This window comes from Mirounga angustirostris, unplaced genomic scaffold (assembly GCF_029215605.1).
Source record: "Mirounga angustirostris isolate CCGP_5_RB_7025 unplaced genomic scaffold, mMirAng1.0.hap1 SCAF_6, whole genome shotgun sequence".
Classification (NCBI taxonomy): domain Eukaryota; kingdom Metazoa; phylum Chordata; class Mammalia; order Carnivora; family Phocidae; genus Mirounga; species Mirounga angustirostris.
Window position 1 is genome coordinate 2,119,176 of NW_026991714.1, and position 22,730 is coordinate 2,141,905.

Consider the following 22,730-nt stretch of genomic DNA (forward strand, 5'->3'; position numbering starts at 1 on the left):
TCTGACTCAGTTCCCCAGTTATAAAAAACAGTTATGCCAGGAAACCAACGAGTCTTCATACGTTCCCGTGCCCGGCACAGAGCCTGGCACACAGGGTGCGACGAACAGAAGCTTCCTTGCTCCAGTCCCCAGGGATCTCAAGAGCTTTAGTGTCAGGTCTCCAAAGTAAGAGTGAATGGGATACTGCCCATGGTGAAGGTCCCCGGACCAGAGGGCAAAAACATCTCCTTTTCTATATGCTTCCCTGGTCTGCCCAGCTCCCCGGGAAGTGGCCAGAGCACCCAGCCAGAGGCACCAAGCCAAGGTCAGTGACCAGGCCTAGAGCCCAGAGCCTCCTGGGAGGGTGAGTTTAAATGAGTAAATATGGTCCCGCCTGGGTGTGGCCAGCAGCAGGCCGAGCTCTGGACAAGCCCCTCCCCTCCCAGCCTACAGCAGAAGGGAGAGAGCTCGCCCAGCAGCACAGCGGCCTCCCCACCCCTGCGAAGGCTCTCGGGGTCCTGCGCACAGTCAGTGAGCACATCCTCTGGTCTCCACGCCAGCCAGGACCAGCCAGAAGCACGGCTAGGCTCCCAGGAAGGGGAGGTTGCGGCCACAGCCTCAGGAAAAGGAAAAATCAGATGCCACGAGCCTTGGGGACCCCCCCAGGCCAGGGATCTACCCCACAATGCCCGAGGGCTCAGATGCAACCTTGATACATCGGGGTGGCCTTGCTCATCAGAGTGAGTGGGGAGGGAGACAGAGACTAGCGCAAACCACCAGGCCTCCCAGGTGCTCTGATGGCCACCAGGCTAGTGCGACTCCTGTCCACCTGGAGAGCTGACTTACCCCTGGGCACGTGGTCCATGGGCGGGCGGGCGGGGCGGGGGGGGCCGAGGCGGTGAGAGCCCCGGCCACGGGGAGGGGCCCTGGGGGCGCTGCAGGGGCAGTGACGGGAGTCAGTCAGGGCTCCTCGACTGGCAAAGCCACGCTCTAGGGCTGCCCATCTGTGGTCTAACCTCAATCCCTCCTGCTCCAGTCAGCCCTCCCTCTTCCAAGTTCTTGCAGGCCTCCGCCTCCTCGCCCCTGGTCCCCCGCCCATCCCCAGCCTCCAATCCCTTAATCATGTTCCCATCCACTAGCCCTCGCCCCCCGCGGGGCAGCAGCTTGCTCCGTGGGCGTCTACACGCCCGTGTGTACGTGCTTGCACACCTTCATGCACACGTGCCACCAAATGCTGGGGGACCTGCCGGGTGCGTCTGGGCACGGCGCTCTGCGCAAGACCCTACCCGGCGCCCCTCGGCGGGCTCCAGCACAGACTCTCCTCAGCCTCAGGCAGGGGGCAGAAGAGAAAATAAACACCCCATCCCCACCAGGCCACTGTCGGAGGCCTTTCAGAAAGCGGAGCCACCAAGAATGGCTAGAGAAAGCACTCTGAGATCCCCACGTTTCCTAGGCCGAGTGAGAGCCACCCCTGTCCCCTCATCGGGCGCCACGGGTAAGTTCTGCCCGAAGTCTGAGCTCCGTCCCCCCGCTGCGGTGGCGGGCAGGCGGGCGGCACCAACCACAACATAGCGAGGTGGCCGGCCTCCCACACACCAGCTACTAGCACCTCACGCCTCCCCCTCCCACCATGAGTAAGTCACCAAACTGGGACAGAAGGACAGACGGTTGGCTGGACTCCGGCCCCATGACTGCTCATAAAAGCCACCGGCGATTACAGTGATGCTGAGGCGATGCTGGCCCCTGTCACCTCCTCCCTCCCTGTAAAAGGCCAGGGGCCGCAGGGAGCCCAGAGTCCCAGCCGTGGTCCCATGGGGGGGGGAGAGCCCCCCTCCGCAGTGCCACACGACCCAGACCCCAGCCCCCGATGATGGATTCGAGGCCCACGTCCGACCCGAGGCCGGGCCTCGGTTGCCCACCCCCCACCGCCCCTCTTCTCCAGTGAGGCCCCCCCTTCTGGACCAGAAGGGCACAGATGCCGGAAGCCTAGCTCCAAATACCACCAGCAAAATGCTGGAGCCGCCCGCTCATCCTGGACCCGCTTGCTCCCACACAGGCACATCAGTGGGTGGCCAAGTGTCCAACACGGGGCCCACCCACACCAGGCCAGGGGGTAAGCACGGAGATTCTGGCCCCGGGGCCGACCAGGGAGGGCAGGTGGCCCAGGTGGCCAGGGGAGAAGATTCGCAAGACGAGCAGAAGGCCAGGCCTCTCTGGGGGCACGAGGGCTAGGGACGCCCACAACAGAGACCTGCCCAAGGCAGGGTCGGAGGAGGAGCGTGGGAGAGGCTAGGTCGCAATCGGTGAGGGTCTAAACTAAGGCCTCATCTTCCCTGGGCCCTGGAGGGCCCTGAAGGGCCTCCCCCAGCCTCCTTACCACAGGTACTCCAGACCCCCCTGGGGACTTTACCCTCCACCTTCCTCCCCCATCACACCTCTCAGGAAAGACCAGCAACGATTAAAAAAAGAAAAAAAGAGAGAGAGAGAGAGAGACAGAAAAAAGAACACCCTGCAGGAGAAAGATTATATAACAGCAGTCGGAAGCCTACCCTATCTCCTGGTCTGTGCGAAGAGCCTGGAGCCAAGAGGGGCAGAGCTGGGACGCCCAGGCCCCTCCAGCCCAGGAGCGCGGGCACAGAGTGCAGTGGACAACGGGCAGTATGTCAGAGCCACGGGTCCTAGTCCTCCACCACTCGGTTCCAGGCAGTGGCTACAGGAGACAGAAGCTCCAGCCCAACCTCTCACGCCCATCCCCCAACACAAGGGTCAGGATGCTCTCTCTGCCTGGGGCCTGCTGCTCCCCTTGGACCAGCGGTTCTAAGAGCAAGGATTGTGTCTTCCCTCTCACGGCCTAGCCCTACTACGGAGCCATGCCTGAAGGACTGGCACTTAGACTAAAGCCTTGACACAGATCTGCTGTGTGATTTCAGGTAAAAAGCTCAACCTCTCTGGTCCCTAGAGGAATGTGAGTGAAAACCCTTCCTTTTCCCAGAGAAACCAGAGACCCCTCACTTACGAATGTCCACACACAAACACACACACACACACACACAGGTACACAAGCACATGCAGAGTATGTTGGGGGGTGGGGAGATACGACAAAGAGAATAGGACCACTGAGACCCAAGGGTCTAAATGCCTGTCCTAGGGCAAACCGGGAAAGAGCCACACGTAAGCTCTAGTGTTCCCCAATCACCCCACGTAAACAGGCCCTCAGCCACCCTCACACGGATCCCACCCCACCCCCATCTCCTGCCCAACACACTGGGAAACCACAGGAAGGAAATTCATTCCCAGGCAGGCCGTGGGAGCTGGGACAGCCAGGCTAAGTCCTGGGGCGGGTGTGACCCAGCGGCCACAGGCGGGCTGGACATCTGTGAACACTGACATGTGTCTTGTCCATGCTCTCCTTGGCTACCAAGACTTCCCTGTTGGGGGTTTGAAGACGAGTGGGAGGTGGACAGCTCCCTAACTTCAAAACACCCAATCTCGAGCTGGCCTGGGCTCCCCTCCTATCTCGAGGCCAGAGCAGCCCAAGGTCACCGCCCCAGACGGCAAACTTCCCATAGTCCAGGCTGGCCCCTGAATTGCCTAGGAGACCCACCGAGGGGATGGGGGAATGGTGGGGGAGGGCCACCCCCAAACCAAAGAAACCAGGCCAACAATGAGACCTCAAAAAGGGGACTGGGCACAGGGAAGGGGAGCAGAGGATCCACCCACTATACCCTCCCCCAAACCTCCAACAATGCCCTGTTTAAGAGGAGGTACAGAGAGCCTCCCACTCAGAAGGACAAACCTGGGATAACCTAGTCAGTGGCTCCCACATGGGGAGAGACCTCCAGAGGCTGTCCAGAGGTCGGCTTGAACCACTAAGGAGAAGGGGCCCTGCAACCCAAACCCGACAGGAGGGGGCTGCCATGGGGGCGAGATACAAGACCCATTCTGGTCTCCTTGGCCTTCCCTCCCCAAAAGCCCCCCAAACAGTCCCTCGACCCCCCACTCCCAGACCAGTTCAGCCCGCCATTGGTGGAAAGAGGGACTGGAGAACTCTTGCCCAGATGTCGAACAGCTGCAAACTTCTGGCCAGGGTTTCTCCAACTGGGGCTGCTGACAGACCAGAGCGGGGGTCTCGGAATGGGGGTGGGAGGTCCCAAGAAAGGGTCGCGCGCCCACCTCCGTGGTGACTCGGCGTCCTAAGTCCACAGGCACCCGGCAATCGCGGGCCCGGACACACACACACTCACACACCCCAACCCACCACCCCGGTGTCATCTGAACAACGTCCCCCCTCCCTCCCCCGCTTCCCAAACAGCTGCGGCTCCCCCCGCCCTCCCAGGCCCCCTTCTGCACCATTTCGGGCCAAGGAGGAGTGAACAGGCGGCGCGAGGAGGGAGAGGGAGGGAGGGCCGGCTGTTAAAATGTCAGTCGCTCCCGGCTGTCACCGGAGACCCCCTCTGAGGATGGCGCCCCTTCCCAGACCACTCGCAGGCCGTCGTAACCCCCCGACACCCACAGACGGGCGCGCTCCCAAGCGCGGGTCCCCACCCCGACCCCGACACGCAGGAGAATTAGAGCCCCCTGCACTTGTCCCCGGCCGAGTCTTCTACACAAACAAGCAGCCCCCCACGTAGTCTCCCACCGACGCCGCACGGAAACAGCCCGCTCCGCGAGTTCCTCCCACCTGGGGGCCACCCCATCCCACCCCTCAGGGGGACGGTCCAGACCACCCTCCACCCCAACCCCAGGACGGGGTGGGGGAGGGGGCCTCTTAAAGCGGCAGGCGCATTATTTTTCCCTACTCACCGGCCCCGCGGGGGGAAGGGGGTGTCACGGCTGGGAGGGGTGGCCCTCGCCCCCGGTCCGGGGGATCTTCAACACCAGGCAGCCGCAGCTCCGGACGGGGGGGAATAACAAATGAGGCCGGCGTCCGCGCGGGCCCTGGGCGGCGCCGGGGGGCCTGGGCCCCCGCCGTGGGCGCGGGGGCGGGCAGGCGCGCGGCGGGCAGAGGGGACCGGGGCCGAGCGCCCGAGACGCCTCGGCGTTGTTGATATTTTGCTTCCTTCCTCCTTTCGGGCTCCAAAGGTAACTCCTCCAGCCCCCGGGAGTCGAGGCCGACGTAGGCACAGCTCAGCCTAGCTTGAGGGGTGGGACCCGGGGCTGATGGACAGGCAGGGGGGCCAATGGGAGGAGCCCGCGCCGGCGGGGCGGGGCCGGAGGGGGCGGGCCTGGCCGCGGCCCCGCCTCGCGCCTCCCGCGGCCGGCCGGGCGGGCCGGGCGCCCCACCCACCGCCCTCCAGGCTAGGCTGCGGCGCCGGGAGCGGCGGATCCCTCCGCCGGCCGGGAGGGGAGGGGAGGGGAGGAAAAAGGAGGGGGGCCGGGCCGGCGGCGCGGAGAGGGGAAGCCAGGAGCCCGCGGAGGGACGGCCCGCGCGAGATGCCCCTCGGTGCCGCTTCCCCCCTGCGCTCCGCGCGGTCCTCCCCGGAGGCTCGGCGGCCGCCGCGCACTGGCACACGCGAGCGCGCCCCCCTTGGCCCCCAAGCCCCCGGGAGAGTTGGATGTGGCAGTCTAAGTAGACAAATTCAGGGTAGACGCTAAATGGCGACAAGACTCCGTCTCCCCCACTTGGTGTGCGCCGAAGCCCCGCGGAGAGGAGCATGTTCGCGGCCGGGGGTTACCTGGGGAGCTCGCTCGCTCCTCTACCTGTGTCGGGCCCCTCCCCTCCCAGGCCCAGCTCGGCAGACGCCCAGCAATTTAAAGCGACAGCTCATAGTTCTGGGGTGACCTAATCCCCAGTGCCTGCGGCCCCAGAGCACTTACAGCCGAGGGGGGCAATTTAAAGGGGCGGGACCTTAATTTCCCCCAGCACAGGAAACGCCCAAAAGCATCTTATTAAAGAAGCCGTAGTAGCTCTTTAAAAAAAATTAAAATTAAAAAATCCTTAGTTGCCCCGGGGCGTGGTGAACCTTTACGTGCCCTACAACAGGAGTGCGGTGCCATGCCTACCCACTGGGCCATCAGACTTCTCCAGCATCCCTGTTAACCTCCAAAGCCTGCTGCTGTCGACCTGGAGCGTGAGGAAATGATGGAATATGGCTTCGATCTCTAAGAACCTTGCAGAACAGAAGGGTACTCAGTTCTTTACACACCCTGATTTGTATGTGGCTGGGTCGGATTTACTGAACAAAGACTAGATTCTGGCTTAAGTGCTGGGTTAAGTTCTGAGTGAAAATACTAATATGCACAGAGAGAAGCAGGAAGTCATGGTGATTAAAAGCATCAACATGGGAGTAGCCAAGCTGCCTTGGTTCAAATCCCCATTCCACCATGTATGACCTGTGAACACGCGGACCTTACTTAACTTCCCTGTACCTCACGATCCTCATGGGTAAAATGAAGATGGTGATAATAGTACCTAGCTCATAAATTTGGTGTGAAGATTATATTAGTTTATGCAGGTAGATTGCTTAGAACAGTGCCTCATGCTACATTATAATACCTTAAGGGCTGGACTGCCAAGACCCCTTTGGGCCCATTATCCCATACAAGCCTCAAAGGAGGCAAGATCAGTGGAACCCCTCTTGCCAATGGTTTGGTGGCTTATCTTGTATGTCCCAAAATGGGAAGCCAGCACGCTCCTATTTCCTTGGCCTCAGTTTCCAACCCTTCCACTTGGCCCCTCCTTCAGGAAACCTGATTTAAACAGTGTCCAGCTTTCTCCCCAAATGTAGCTTCTCAGTTCCCCGTCAGACCTGGGAGATGGGGCCCCAGCACCAGAAGATGTCAGTCTTCCCTGCCAGGCAGGGCTAGCTGGCCCCCAAGTCCTCAGGACAAGAAGGGGAGCCCGTCTGCCCTGTCCCCTAGGACAGTGAGAAGAACAGAGCCTTGTGCCAGGGCTGGGGCTGTGGCAGTAGCAAGATGGGAAAGTGCCCCCCCCACCCCCACCCAGTGGGGAACCTCCCCTCACTTGTGGCCTCTATTTTTAGTGCTTCCCCAGGCTCTAGCTGGAGAAACCGTTTAGTCATCAGGGTGTTTATTTTCCGGCTGTTTCCGACGTCGGGAAAGCAGAATGTTGAGACTGGAGAGACAGGGCTGCTGGAAAAGACTTCTTAGGAACAGGCCTGGGAACGCAGCCTTCAGACCACTGGGTCCCAAGATCACAGGAAAAAAACAAAGTGGGCAGGGGGCAGCTAAGCCCCCAGGGGACCAAGAGAGATGGGTTCTCAGCCTGCCTCCAGTTTTGAGGCTCTCCAAGCCAGAGACGCCTATGGCCCTAGCTCCCCTTGAAGGATTCTCTCCAAGAACATACACAGCCCCAGAACAAATTCTTTCCTATGCCGGATTTCCAGAAACCCCCTCCCCAACCTCTGATAGATCTGGGCCGGTGAGCCTCCCGCCAACCACAGCTCCAGCCAATCTCAAGCCAGAGACAGGCTTGCCAGGGCTGTGATTGGCTGGCTAGTACTCCCTGCCTTGGAATGTTGGGTCCTTAACAAAGAAATGAGGAAGGAAGGTGAGTCACCTGGGAGGGTGTTAAAGGGCCAGGAGCTGGAGAGAGAAAGGAGGGAAGATTTCGGTGGGGGAGATGGAGTATCCTGGACCCTGAGATGCTGAATAATTCACTAGAGAACAGAGGAGGAGAGAGTCGCAGAGGCTGACATTACAAGGGGGATAGAATTTGCATATATTTATATTTATAGAGAGAACTTCATGAAAAGGAAAAGTAACAAATATGAGGTCTTGATTTCCATGGAGGACTAAGAAAGGATCTAGGGAGGGCGCCTGGGTGGCTCAGTTGATTGGGCGACTGCCTTCGGCTCAGGTCATGATCCTGGAGTCCCTGGATCGAGTCCCGCATCGGGCTCCCTGCTCGGCAGGGAGTCTGCTTCTCCCTCTGACCCTCCCCCCTTTCATGTGCTCTCTCTCACTCTCTCTCAAATAAATAAATAAATAAAAATTAAAAAAAAAAAGAAAGGATCTAGGGAGTAACGTTGCTGGAAGTTAGATTATAATAAAGACTTCCTGAAACTGACTCACACCATCTTTTTCTTCTAGCCCCTGCACTACCTATGCCAGAATCCTCTAGGGCGAAAACACCCTCGTAGCTCAGGTGCCTGGGTTTCATTTTTCCTTCTGCCCTTCTGGTTCCCAGCCCATCTTTTGAGAGAAAAGTCATCTTACAGCCCAAAGCTGCTATAAAATCCCTGAGGAATTAGATGGGTGCCCACCAAAGTCCTAAGAAGTGGGTAACTCCTCTGTACAGTATCATCTTCATAGTTTCTACAGCAAAGGGCACCAACAGCTCCCTTTATTCACATCTCCCTGAGCACCCTAGTCCATCTTTACTCGGAAAGGTCTTCCCCACCCCCAAGAGCTGCTTCTCTTCCTGCCTGCTGTTCCAGCCTCTGCCTGGCTGCTCCATTGACCCCTCTAGCTTTCCTCACAGCCCTCTGGACCATCCCCACCCCACCCCCACTCCATCCATCCCATCCCTTATACTGGGCTGATCATTCTTCCTCCCAGTTTTTCAGTCTCTCCCCATGCCTTCCACCTGGTTTGAGGGCAGGTGGTCCCTCTGTGTGCACATTCTCCGGGTGGGCTTCTGCATCATCCTGCACGCCTCTTTATGCAGAGTGCTCTCGACTCCAAATGGCTACCTCATCAGTACACACCAGACTGGCCTGACATTTTTGGTTTCCAGTTTATTCTTCACCAGATCCTGAGCTCCTGGAGGGCACCAGATCCTTGAGGGCAACAGTTCAATCAGCTTTGGGATTTCAGGGCCTTGCTAGGCCTGGAGTGGAATGCACTCCGCAAATGTCTGTTATGTGAATCTGTGCATATCTGTGTATCTTAGTTAACATGATAAAAGCTTTATTGACTACCTCCTCTACTCGTCCATTGATAACTCTGTGTTAGCCCAGGGATGAGGCTCTGATCTGGGGCCTAGACAAGTCCAGCTCTGGGCCAGAAGGGGGGGGGGGCGGGCGGAGTTAAGCAGAGAGCTGTCCTAGGCTGTGCTGGCAGAGCTGTGCCCCAAGCTCAGTGCCAGGGTGCCTGGGGCCAGGCCCGGGGCAAAGGGCAGAGGCCCCACCCTGGATCTGAAGGGGGTAGGAAAGGGGTGCCAAAGCTGGGTCCACTGTCCGTGCCCCCCCCCCCAAGAGGTCCCAGCCCCAGGCTGGGCAGGATGTGGTGGCAGCTGCAAGAGGGTGGGCAGGATGTGGGGGTGGGGGCAGCTGAAACGAAGCCTGACTTTCGCCTCCCAGCTCCTCCCTTCTTCCCTCTCCCCCCCCATCCGCCCCCTCCAGGTCACGTGTTTCCAGCCCGGGCACCGACGGACTATTTCTCCCTTTCCGCGGAAGGACATAATTGACATCGCAAACTCAAGTCACCTTCGGCTTCAGCCGTACCACGCCTTTTTCTTGCCTCGTAGCCCAGGACGGAAAGTTTGCCAGATACACATTTCTTTAGCTCCCTGACCACTGATTCGGGCGTGGCCCCTTTAAATGCAAATGAACCGCCTTCTCGCTCTCGCCCCCCCACCCCCATCCCAACTTCGCTCCTCGTGCCCAGACTCCGCCAGCTGCCATTGACGTCACGCGTGCGTCAGCGTCGCCAGCCCAACCAGACGGCACGTGGGGGGAAGAAGGTGGCCTTAAAGGGCCAGGCGCCTTTGGCTTGCCGGGTTGCTGTTCTGAGTTTGGCCTCGAGAAAGAGGAATGAGATGAGAAGTGGGGAAATCTATTGGAACAGGAAGAAATGCAGGACAGACGTTAGGGAGGACAGGTAGGAGTTCTGCTCCTTCGCAGAGCAGGAGGGCCAGGCCTTTCCTCTAGATTCCCCAGGAGTTTGGGGTTTGCGCCTGGGAGAGCAGAACGACTCTGAAGGTAAAGGAGGCTGGCATTTAAGACTCGCCCGGTTATACCGTCAGCCCTTCCTTCACCCCTGCCCAGCATGCCCACAGTGCACGGACTTCATTCTCTTCGGTATCTCCGGCACCAAGGGGACAGGTATTTGGTATTTGCAGAAGTGGTGGGATCCGGTGCAAAGCCGCCTCTTTCAGGAGGCTTTCCCTGACTGCACCTACCCCCCCCCCAAGACGTCCTCACTCTCTCGAACACCCACAGCGTTTAACGACCCTGCATATTCCTTCCATGCATTAGGGACCGCAGGGCAGTGCTTAAGTGCACGGGCCTCAGAATCACGGAGACATGGGTTCCAGTTCCATTTATACTGTTTTCTAGCTGAAGGATTTGGGACAAGTCTCTTCATCTTAGTTCTGCTTAGTGTCAAATGGGGCTACTGCTGTTCTGACCATAGACTTCTCTGACGAAGCTCTTGTATGGGATCTGTTTCATGTAAGCACTCCATAGTGGTAGGGAGTATGTTTTAGGATGCCCATCTCCCCCACTAAACTGTGCTTCTAGAGAGCGAGGCCCTTGCCATTACTAATTTAGTCCCAGAACCAACACAGTGCAAGGCTTATAGCTGGTGACTTTAAAATGTTTGTTGAATGAGTAAACATGAATGAATGAATGATTTCTGTATTTCCTGAGATCTGACCTCCAAACCCACCCCCGAAGCGCTTACCCAAAGGGAGAAAACTTTACAAATGCCCCCTCTGTGCCCCCAGGTTTTTAGCTCTGTGGCAGAGCCTCAAGGTGGAGTTGGGATGAGGCCCTAGTCACTGTGGTTGAACCAAAAGTATTATGCAAACAAGCCGCAAATGATCGGTCTGCAGTGGAGACCTGAGGGGCCTCCCCACCCCTCCCCAGCCCCAGCTGATAGAACCCTGACCCAGGAAGCCAGGGCCGCTAAAAGGGAGCTGGAGGAGGAGAGTTTCTTGCCCCTTCAGGGTTCCTTAGCCCAGACACAAGTCCGTCTTTGGCCTTTTCCTTTCCGGAGCCAAGGCTAATCCGGCGCCAGTCCCCCTGCCCTGCTCTGAACCCCCATCGCCCACCCCAGCCTTCCTGGGCCCTATGGCTTCCCAGTAGTTCTAGTGAGGGGTGAGGGGGAGGGCACGAGACCTCCTACCACCTGATTCCAGCTCGCTGGCCAGAGGAGCAGTAGCCACCCCATCCTGGTTCAGCCTGTCTCGCAGCTGCTTATCGATCTGATTTTCAACATCTGTCACCATCTCTGAAGTAGAAGGGCCGACTTCCTCCCTGGGGAGGAGCTCTGAGCAGGAGGCACTGGGAGCCCCCTCCTTCCTTGCAGACCAGGGAAGAAGTGATGAGACCCTCCTGTGCTTGAGAGCAACGCTGTCAACTCAGGAACCCTGAGGGACCAGGTGGGTCCCCACAGGAATCTCCCATCAGTCTTGATGCTGGCTCCGCCCCCTGCAGGGGTAGGGTGCTGCCCAGGAGCACTCTGTGTTCCAGAAAACCCCAAAATAACCCAACTTTGCTGTCCAGCTGCTATTTCTGTCCATCTTGTTTAATTATTCAAACCCAAGTTGGGGAGTGAACTATAAAAAGCTCTCCTACTCGGGGACCCAGGAGAGCCGGGAGGCTCGCCAGGTTGCAATAGGAGCAGAGCACATGGTTTGGGTGAGGTCACTTGGTCCGGCCTCCGGCGTGAAAGTTCCATCTGCTGTTGGCCTGATTCCTCTGCTAGAAGGCGGACTCCAGGCCTCCCTCCCTGAGCCTCCCTCCAGCCCTCATCTCTGCACCCCTCCCAGCCTGTCCTGCCTGGGAGCTGGGCCCCACCCGCCTTCCTGTACTCTGGAAGTGTTTCCTCTCAGCCAACCCTTCGCTGACTGCTTCTTAGTCCTGGTTCTTATCCCACAGATCCTATTATCAGACCCCAGCGTCCGGGACTGGGAGGGGGGGGGCAGGAAGTGCAGGTAAAGAGGTCAAGCCAGGTGGACACAGACAGGAAGATGGATACCGTGCCCTCAGAGGGCGCTCCGTCAGTGGGGGCTGGGGGGCGTTTCTGCTTTTCTGGGAGAGGCAGGCTCCTGACTGTCCCAGCGGCTGAGCCTCTTCAGGGCTTCTCTTGGGGACTTTGACATTGTGGCTGAAGGGACAGAGGGAAGGCAGCAGGAAGGACTTTGATTTTCTGGGCCTAATCCTCTTCTGGTTGGCCGCAAGTTCAGCGCTAGTTTCCATTGAAACTGAAGTCCAGGGCGCCTGGGTGGCTCAGTTGGTTAAGCGACTGCCTTCCGCTCAGGTCATGATCCTGGAGTCCCTGGATCGAGTCCCGCATCGGGCTCCCTGCTCGGCGGGGAGCCTGCTTCTGCCTCTGACCCTCCCCCCCCCACCTCATGTGCTCTCTCTCGTTCTCTCTGTCTCAAAAAAAAAAAAAAAAAAATCTAAAAAAAAAAAAAGAAACTGAAGTCCAGGGCAGGTGAATGTGGAAGCTAGGTGCCCCTGGGGGCCTGTTCTGTGACCCTCCCTCCCAGCACAGGCCTTCCCTAGAAAGGTGATAACAGGGGGCGGGGCCACGGTTGCTATAGCAACACAGGGAGCGAGGGGACTGGTGGGGGGCCGGCCTTGCTCCGTCTGCGCAGGAGGGGCCCAAGGAGAGGCTGGGCCGGCGCCTGCGACAGAGGCCAGTGGAGGCGGGGTTACAGGATGGACCCGAGGACAAGGGCTTTGAGCCCCGCGAGAGGAACAGACCACAGGGCCAGACGCAGAGACCCGGGGCAGAATTGGGGCGGGGGGTCGTCCAGTGTGGGAGGGGACGCAGCCGGCGGGCAGGCGCTGGGCCAGGACTTTCCAAGAGTCAGTGCGGGGCCTCAGTGTTCACAGAGGACCCTGGGCTTCACGTTCGGCCTATTTGGGGGCTTGTTCCCACACGTTCCCTGGCGGCGGCTCCGGCGAAGTCCAGGCTGCCCCCCCAGCCCCGCCCCTGCCACGGCTCCGCCCGAGCTCCCGGGGCTGTTGCTGAGCAACCGGAGGCTGTGCACCTGGAGGGCATGGGAGGGGGCCCGGGCGGGGACAGTAGGGGCGGGGAGGCAGGGAGCCGGTGAAGACGCCGGGCGGACCGAGCTCAAGGCTCCTCCTCCCGCCCTCCTCATGCCAGTTGCAGAGGGGGGATGCGCTCGTTACCCAGTAAGTGTGTTGATGAACGTGTGCATGTGCGGTCCTTCTCCGCGATGCTGTGACCACGTAGCCCCCGCGGGACCATCTCTGAGGACAGGCGGGGCGGGGCGGGGCGGGGCAAGAAGGACAGGTTAAGCATCTTTCACTGGCCATGGGAGGGGTGAGGGCTTGCCCTGCCCAGGACAAGGGAGGGGCCCCTGTGGAAGTGAGGGGCGCCAGGGGGCAGCTGGGTGGGGAGAGGACCTCCACCAGCCTCCGGTGAGAGAGGGGCTCCCCAGAGGAGAGACTGCCTGCAAGTCCGAGTGTTCTCAAGGCTGGCGTTCTCCACCGTATTTCATTATTTTTATTCTGTTATTTTCCGTATATTTTAGGTGGACTGGAGTCTGACAGAGGTAGCCATCAATAGGAACGACTCTGTTCTTTGTGCTTGGAGCCCTGATCCCCATCCAGCTGCATCTCTGCCAGGCTGAGGAGGCCGCTCGGGCCGTCCGCAGTGTCGACACGGGGCTGTCACCACTCTTGACCCGTGGCTCTGCCGTCGGCTCAGCTCCCAAGCAGAAAGAGCACCTTCGTGGGGCGAGCGTTTGTGCACCTGTGACGGGGCCCTGGGGAAGTGGCCTGGGGTGGGTACTGCGCATGCTGCACATACTGGTTGGGAACCCTTGCTGTCTGTCCTGGCGTGGTCCCCGAATTCTGCAGGGAACCTCTCGGTAAAGGCTGGGAAGTTGCCAGCCACCCACCTCCCACACCCCAGACTTGCCCCCGAGGGCCGTGTTGCTGGGAAGACACAGGGTCCTCCTGATTGCTGACCCGGGAGAAAGAGAGAAAACGGGGGATAAAGGGTACAAGCTTGGCTTGTTTTCATCTCTGTTTCATGCCAGACACTCTGGAAGGCCCGAGATGCACTCTTGCCATCATCATTCAACGAACTGTCCATTGGTCACAGAATTCTCACCCTCCTTGTACAGATGATGGAACAGAGGCTCAGAGAGGTTAAAGAGCATGTTCGTAGTCACACAGCAAGAAGGGGCTCTGGGTTCAAAGCCAGGCCTGTCTGTTGCCCCGACTATGGGGTCACAGGGACACTGGAGGGGCCCAGGAGTCCACACGGAGGGGAAGCCCCAGAGCACAGTTAGTACCCTCACGGACTCAGTGTTCCAAGTGCTAATAAAGAAGAAGAGGGCCCTCAGAACCCCGTGTGCTCACACAGCGACCTCAGAGTTGCTCAGGCTTAGAGAAAGCCAGCAGAGAAGGCCGGGTCAGGCAGACCTGAGGTCCCGTCCCAGCTCAGCCATTTCTAGCTGTGTGACCTTCGGCAAGCCACTGACCCTCTCTGAGCCTGGCTTTCCGCAGTGATAGTAGGAAGCTGATACTCCTAGTTTACAATAGAAAAGGCAAACAACGTGTGTTTGATACCTTGCAACAAAGCCCCTCTCCTTCCATCCCTCCAGAAGGCGAAGATCCCCGGTGACCAAGGGCAAGTTGCAGGGCCCATGCAAACTTGGCGGAGCACCAGCTGTGCTCTGGGGGAGCCCCGAGCCTCGCCACGGTTTGTGGAAGGTCTCTGAGGTGTCTTCCTCGCTCGTGGCCGAGGGGAAGTCACGCGTGGAGCCAGTTATCAAGAAAGGGCCAAAAAAGCGTCCTCTGCTGGAGAGGTGAGTAATGACAACAAGTGACCAAGGGGACAATTGCTAGGACTTCTTCCTGTTCCTCCCATAAGACAGATATTCAAAGTGGAGACCAGAGAATGGGAGTCCTAGAACAGTTAGAATAGCATCCCCACCCGCTCGTTCATGGCTTCCTGTGTGCACCGTGGGGAGCTCGGCTGCAGACCCCTAGTTTGTAGCCTGTCGCAGTGGCCTTGCCTGGTCTGGGAGGCATTTTGGTTTTTGGGGGGTTTTCTTGTTATTTAAAGATTTTATATATTTGACACAGAGAGAGAGTACAAGCAGGGGGAGCAGCAGGCTCCCCGCTCAACAGGGAGCCCAGTGTGGGGCTCGATCCCAGGACCCCAGGATCATGACCTGAGCCCAAGGCAGACACTTAACTGACTGAGCCACCCAGGTGCCCCCTGGGAGGTATTTTGGAGAAAGAAGTACCAAGACTGAAGGGGAGAACAGGAGGCTCCAGGGGAACTAGGGAAGCTAGATACTCACAGCTCCAGGCTGAGCCTCACCACAGTTTTGGAAGGTCAGAGAAGAAGGCGGGCACCCCCAGCCCCCAACCACTCGGGCACGCGCAGGCCCAGCCAGCAGGCGGCCAGAACCGCCCAGAAGCGCAGCCCGCTGCCAACCTGCTAAGCACGGCTCGCGTTCACCAAATGCACGAGTGATTTGAATGTACATTCGGGACCGAGAAGCACCTCTCATCACCGGGGCGACAGTTAGTAACTGTGGTCATGGCTGGACTACTGGTGGTGAGGATTTCACGGCACACACGAGTATCGAGTTCCTTACGTCCTACACCTGCAGCCGGTATGCGGTTATATGTCAGTTCTATCTCAAATAGAAGGGAAGGGAGGACAGACCGAGCATGGCTGCTGTGCGCTGTGCATGGACCCTGTGCCCAGGAGCGGGATCTTTAAAGGTGTCATCGGGAGCCAGGAGCTCCTCAAGGGCCCTACCTCTAGGAAGGTTAGTGAGGAGCGGGGCGTGCGGGGCCCTGCAGTTCCTTTCGTTTGACACGGTGGGCTTCCACGTAAGCCTTCCTTTGAAGACCCAGCCCCAGACAAAAGAAACCCTCTGTGCTCTGTTACGGGATGTCTGCTGTGGAATGCCGCACAGCAAGACGTGGGGCCGGCCCTGGGACACACAGCGGTCGGAGACATATTGTCCAACGAAAAAGCAAGTCTCTTGGGGCGCCTGGGTGGCTGAGTCGTGAAGCATCTGCCTTCGGCTCAGGTTGTGATCCCAGGGTCCTGGGATCAAGCCCCGCATCGGGCTCCCTGCTCCACGGGAAGCCTGCTTCTCCCTCTCCCACTCCCCCTGCTTCTGTTCCCTCTCTCGCTGTGTCTTTCTGTCAAAAAAAAAAAAATTGGGGCGCCTGGGTGGCTCAGATGGTTAAGCATCTGCCTTTGGCTCAGGTCATGATCTCAGGGTCCTGGGATCGAGTCCCACATCGGGCTTCTGGCTCAGCAGGGAGCCTGCTTCTCCCTCTGCCTCTCCCCCTGCTCATGCTCTCTCTCTCTGTATCTCTGTGTCTCAAATGAATAAATAAAATCTTTAAAAAAAAATCTTTAAAAAAAAAGAAAAGAGGGGCACCTGGGTGGCTCAGTCGTTAAGCACCTGCTTTCGGCTCAGGTCATGATCCCAGGGTTCTGGGATCGAGTCCCACATCGGGCTCCCTGCTCAGCAGTGGGGCACAGCAAGGTGTTGGAAGAGCACGTGGGACAGGACATGTGCCCATCTGTGGAATGTACATTCTGCCACAGTATGTTTGTACACATGAAGGTAAATATATGGAAGAAAGTCCCAGAAGGATCTACACCAAAATACCACGGGCTTCCCTGTGGAGAAGATGGGGTACAGGTGTGTTTTACCTGCTTTTGTATGTATGACTTGAGTCCTTGGAGATGATATATACATTATTTTGTTTAATGAAAAGGGAGAGAAGAAAAAAGGAAGAGAAGCCAAGTAAAACTTTGCTGTAAGCCCTTCATAATAAAAGGTTTGATAGATTGGTATTTCTGGAGAATATCACCCAATGCACCTGCATTTCATGAACCCATTTAATTAGGTTGGTTATATTTTATTTTATTTATTGTTTAATTTTAATTTTTTTAAGTTTACTTTTTTAAGTAATCTCTACACCCTATGTGGGGCTCGAACTCACAACCCCAAGATCAAGAATCGAGTCACATGCTCTTCCAACAGAGACAGCCAGGTGCCCCACGTTGGTTATATTTTAAGTAAGATGCAGAAATGTGGACAGAGTTGTGATTATTTTTCCAAATTTATTGAGATATAACTGACATATAACATTATATAAAATTAAGGTATACAATGTAATGATTTGATATATATGTACATATATCAAATATATATATATAGAGAGAGAGAGAGAGAGAGAAAGAAAGAGAAATGATTACTACGATAGGGTTAGGTAACCCCTCCATCACCTCAGATAGGTACCATGTTCGCACTTGTGTGTGGTGAGGACATTTAGGATCTGCTCTCAGCATCTTTCAAGTATATGATACAGTGTTGATGTAACTATAGTTACCACACTGTGCCAATATTATGTCTCCAGAATGTACGCCTCTTTTTTTTTTTTTTAAGATTTTTTAAATTTATTTATTTGAGAGAGAGAGTGAGAGAGAGAGAGAGCACAAGAGGGGGGAGCAGGAGAGGGAGAAGCAGAGTCCCCGCCAAGCAGGGAGCCCGATGCGGGACTCGATCCAGGGACTCCAGGATCATGACCTGAGCCGAAGGCAGTCGCTTAACCAACTGAGCCACCCAGGCGCCCTCTTTTTTTTTTTTTAAAGATTTTATTTATGCATTTGAGACACAGAGATACAGAGAGAGAGAGCATGAGCAGGGGAGAGGCAGAGGGAGAGGGAGAAGCAGGCTCCCCGCAGAGCAGGGAGCCCGATGTGGGGCTCAATCCCAGGACCCCAGGATCATAACCTGAGCCGAAGGCAGACGCTTAATGACTGAGCCACCCAGGCGCCCTAGAACTTACTCCTCTTATAACTGCAAGTTTGTGACCTTTGACCTACATCCCCCCATTTCCACCCCTGCCCCCCGAGGACAGCATTATTCTTTCATTTAACAAGTATTTCTTGAACACCTGCTGCATGTTAGTTGAACAATTATAGTCAGAACATGTTCATAATCTGAGTCAGCTTTGAGGGACATCTCCGGTAGTGCCATCCATGGCCTTGTCCTGTTTTCACACTTTTATGTAGAAAGAGAAAAGGCGGCCCTGTCAAGGGTCACTATAGTCAAGGAGGTGGCATCACGGTGTGAAAAGACTTCAAGGTATTAGATAAAAATGGGGGCGCCCGGCCGGCTCAGTCACTGGAGCGTGAGACTCTTGATCTCAGGGTTGTGGGTTTGAGCCCACATTGGGTGGAGAGGTTACTTAAAAATAAAATCTTTAAAAATATATAATACATAGAAATAGTGAAGGTGTTCAGCTTTACCCTTACAATTATGTACTGTTACCTAATAAACCACCTTAAAACTTAGTGGCTCAAGGGGCACCTGGGTGGCTTGGTTGGTGAAGCGTCCACTTGTGATTTCGGCTCAGGTTGTGATCTTAGGGTCATGGGATTGAGCCCCGTGTTGGGCTCTGTGCTCAGCGGGGAGTTGGCTTGAGGTTCTCTCTCTTCCTCTGCCCCTCCCCTCCCTCTCTAAAATAAAATATAAATCTAAAAGAACCCACTTATGACTCAAAACAGCAATAACAATGCGATGATTCTGATTGTGGTTCTGGGCCTGGCTGAGCTCAGCGGCTGGAGACCCTGCAGAGCCTCCCTCACCTGGCCAGGTGAGAGTGGGGGCATCAGCTGCATGTCACAAGGACACGGACCCCTGACTTCTCCACGAGACCTGCGCATCCTCACGGCATGAGAGCAGGCTTCCGAAAGCAGACGTCCCAGGACCAGCGGAAGTCCCAGCATTGTCTATGACGTCACTATAGAAGTCATGTAACCTCGGGGCGCCTGGGTGGCTCAGTCGTTGGGCGTCTGCCTTTGGCTCAGGTCCTGGGATCGAGCCCCGTGTCGGGCTCCCTGCTCCACGGAAAGCCTGCTTCTCCCTCTCCCACTCCCCCTGCTTGTGTTCCCTCTCTCGCTGTGTCTCTCTCTCTGTCAAATAAATAAAATCTTAAAAAAGATTCGAGGGGAGGGACATAGACGTCACCTCTCAATGGCGGGAATGCCAATGTCATGATAAGAGCATGGGGAAGGGGGATTGTGTTATGTCCATCTTAGAGAATACAGTCTGCTACATTCATTAATCATCAAACAAATGAAAACTAAACAACGAAAAATACAGTGCAAGTGTTTTTCAAATTTATAATCACGTTAATTTGTATCGCGTCCTTCTGTATCAGGCCAGGAGCTAAGCTGCCCGGATGGGCACCCCCGAACCTCAGAGCAAGAGTCTCAGTGCCGGGGGCACCCCGCTGCCTCAGCCAGAAAAGCGTGCCACTCGATCTCGGGGTCATGAGTTCGAGCCCCATGTTGGGTGTAGAGATTACTAAAAACAAGTAAATAGATCAACTGAGAAAACGAAGTCTCAGTGCTGGACCGAGGCTGTCTGCGTCGGCTGCTAGAAGCGGGTGGCTCAGCTCAGGACGTATGTCGCCCCGGGTTAGTAGGGAAGACTCTGCTGCACAGAGTGACCCCGGGCCCCGGCTGATGGAGGCCCTGCCGTCTCCTCACCTTGCTCCCTCTGGAACAGACAGCACACCAGGGACAGGAAGACTGGGGAACCACATACGGGATTGTTGATGCCCGAGCCTGGAAGCAACGCGCTGTGCTCGTGCTCAGTGCTCACGTTCCCTTGGCCCAGCTGGGCCCGTCTGCCGGCAAGGGTCCGGCAGCCGAGCCAACGGGCTTTGGGCAGTGTTGGGTGGCCTCTGCCCCATCTCGCCGGGCACCTAGAAGGCCATGCACGGGGTGTCCTTCTGCCTTCCCTGTCACACCTTTCTCCAGATAGCAAGACGGCTTCCCACTCCTCCTTCCAAGTCAGGCCTGGGTGTCTTTTCCTCGGGGAAGCCTCTCCTGGTCACACTGATGAAACTGCAGCCCATCCCTCATTCCTCTCCTTCACCCGTGTTGTCCCTGATCCCGCTCTCTCCTTTCTCCGAAGCACTTACTGCTTCTGACAGAGTGAAGTATCCGTCTTCCCCTGCCCGCCGTTGCCCCGGGAGGGCGCTGGTCCTCGGCTGCTCGGCTTCCTGACGGATCCCAGCGCCCGAGACAGGGACCCGCACCTAAAGGGCGCCCGGGGGCTCGTCGGTGAAGCGTCTGCCTTCGGCTCAGGTCGTGATCCCAGGGTCCTGGGACTGAGTCCCTCGTTGGGCTGCCTGCTTGGTGGGGGGGTCTGCTTCTCCCTCCGCCCCTCGCCCTGCTCATGATGTCTCTCTCTCTCAAATAAATAAATAAAATCTTAAAAAAAAAGTATTTGTCGAAGGACTGAGTTTTTTTTATGGGGGAGGGGAGGGGGAGAGAAGGTCTTTTTTTTTTTTTAATTTATTTATTTGACAGAGACACCGTGAGGGGAACACAAGCAGGGGAAGTGGTTGGTACAGATTTTGCTGGATGCCACGCCACATGTAAAAAGATCCTTTATAAAGCACACACCCTTTGATGCAACAACTTCCCTTTTAGAAATAGAGTCCAAGGAGGGGCGCCTGGGTGGCTCAGTCGGTTAAGCGACTGCCTTCGGCTCGGGTCATGAGCCCAGGGTCCTGGGATCGAGCCCCGCATCGGGCTCCCGGCTCAGTGGGGAGCCTGCTTCTCCCTCTGACCCTCTCCTCTCTCATGGTGTTTCTCTCTCGCTTGCTCTCTAATAGATAAATAAATAAAATCTTAAAAAAAAAAAAAAAAGAAATAGAGTCCAAGGAAATACACACGGTCACAAAGGTTTAGGTACAAGGATGAATCAGGAAGTAATCTGTGTAAGCGACAAAGCGTCGGGCTCAGGAACATCAGCAAATGGGGAGCCGTTGGGAGGTGCTGCGTGGCATTCAGGTTTGTCAAGTGTGGGATGACCTGATCTGGGGGAGATGACAGTCTGACCCCTCTGGGGATCCTGGTGCCAGAAGCTGGTGGCTGTCTCCGCAGGGTGCTGTGAGCGGGTGACTCAGACCAACTGGCTTCCCTTCCTGGGTGCCGCCCTCAGAATTCAAGTTCCCACGGCCCAGGGGGAGGAAGTCTGAGTGTCTGCTCTGGAGTCCTGGGCCCACAGTCCTGGGTGGTGGGAGGCAGATCCGCTAACCGTCAGCCCCACGGTTGCGTGGGGGGGGGGGATCAGTTCCCCAGTCAGGAAGAGACCCAGAGAGGACAACACCACTAAAGGTTTGTCACCCAGCATTCTTCTATCAAAACATAAACCTTCTAGATGGTTGGGGTTTTTGTTGTTGTTGTTTTAAGTAGGCTTTATGCCCAACTTGGGGCTTAAACTCAGGTTCCTGAGATCAAGAGTCGCCTGCTCTACCAGCTGAGCCAGGCTGGCGCCCCTGGAATCCCCCATTTAATATGAGAAAGTGTTTACAATGGAAATGGAAATAAACAGGTTTTAAAATAAGATGTATAGCATGATTCTAATTACAAATATGGTTGAAAGAAAAGACATCAAAGTGTTACAAGTGGTTATCATTTTGTAATTGTATCATGAATTATTCTTACCCCTTTTTTGCTTTATAAATATTTCCCAAACTTTCTACGATGAATATATAATTAGGGAAAAAAACCCAATAATTTTTTAAAAGTTCATGCTCGGTGCGCCTGGGTGGCTCAGTCGTTAAGCATCTGCCTTCTGCTCAGGTCATGATCTCGGGGTCCTGGGATCAAGTCCCACATCGGGCTCCCTGCTCCACGGGAAGCCTGCTTCTCCCTCTCCCACTCCCCCTGCTTCTGTTCCCTCTCTCGCTGTGAATCTCTGTCAAATAAATAAATAAAATCTTTTTTTTTTTTAAAGATCATGACCTGAGCTGAAGGCAGACGCCCAACGACCGAGCCACCCAGGCGCCCCTAAATAAAATCTTAAAAAAAATAAAAAAAGTTCATGCTCTTTGGGGAGCCCAGCTGGCTCCATCCAGAGAGCATGGGACTCTTGATCTCGGGTTGTAAGTTTGAGCCCCACATTGGGTGTAGAGATTACTTAAATAAATAAATGAACAAACTTTAAAGAAAAAAAAAAAAAAGAAAAGTTCCTGCTCGTTGATCTAGTTATTTCTGTTCTAGCATTCTATTCTAAGGCGATAAGTTAGAAATAGAAAGCTCTCGGACACAGATGGCCATTCCAGACTTTAATAGTGAAACTGGAAACCAGCAGCTTACCATTGCAGGGATGTTAACTGCATTAAACGTATGAGCTCCATCATAGACGTGAAGAAATTTTTTTTTTAAGATTTTATTTATTTATTTGCGAGAGAGAGAATGAGAGACAGAGAGCATGAGAGGGAGGGGAGTCAGACAGAGAAGCAGATTCCCTGCCGAGCAGGGAGCCCGATGCGGGACTCGATCCTGAGACTCCAGGATCATGACCTGAGCCGAAGGCAGTCGCTTAACCAACTGAGCCAGGCGCCCCGACGTGAAGAAATTTTCTGAAGAAATTTTGAAGACACGGAAAGATGTTTCTGATGGCCGAAGGAACACAGCAGGACGTACAACTGTGCGGACAGCGTGATCTGCGTGGCCGATCAGCACCAGCTCCGACCTGACAGGGCTCCTTTCTCCGGGGCGCCCCCGGGAGCAGCTGTCCTCAGACCGGCTGTGGTGAAAGCCACCTTCCTAAAATTTCCACTGTGACGGACTGATCTGTAGATAGATTTCTGAGTCGGCTCCACGTCCAGCGTGGGGCTCGAACTCACGACCCCGGGATCAAGATTCACCCGCTTCCCCCCCCACACACCAGCCAGCCAGGCGCCCCTGGATGGGTATTTTTGTGAAATGCCGCAAAAATGAGTTACTAGAAAAATGAAATGAGAAAGATCCATAACATACGAATGAGCTCGATCTTTAGTTTTTAGATT

General features: G+C 56.0%; 1 protein-coding gene and 1 long non-coding RNA gene across 7 annotated transcripts in view; one reads left to right on the plus strand and one right to left on the minus strand.

Annotated features, from left to right (window-relative positions):
* The window catches only part of MEF2D (myocyte enhancer factor 2D), a 30,799-nt gene extending 25,687 nt beyond the window's left edge, over nucleotides 1-5,112 (minus strand). Inside the window, exon 1 of one of the 5 annotated variants that reach the window (XM_045876644.3) lies at nucleotides 4,783-5,112. The gene's annotated coding sequence lies outside the window, so the exon portion shown is untranslated. The remainder of the gene's footprint in view (nucleotides 1-4,782) is intronic. The other 4 variants (XM_045876646.3, XM_054507868.2, XM_045876642.3 and 1 more) reach the window with 4 other exon arrangements.
* A 4,189-nt stretch (nucleotides 5,113-9,301) lies between these two features.
* On the plus strand, nucleotides 9,302-21,436 carry LOC123845811 (uncharacterized). Of its 2 annotated transcripts, none has more exons than XR_010412131.1 (4): nucleotides 9,302-9,986; nucleotides 13,394-13,645; nucleotides 14,474-14,677; nucleotides 19,841-21,436. It is a non-coding gene; the product is annotated as an uncharacterized LOC123845811 (long non-coding RNA). The 2 variants fall into 2 exon arrangements; XR_006791101.3 differs by having other exon boundaries at nucleotides 9,305-9,762; nucleotides 19,841-21,435.
* The last annotated feature ends 1,294 nt before the right edge of the window (nucleotides 21,437-22,730 follow it).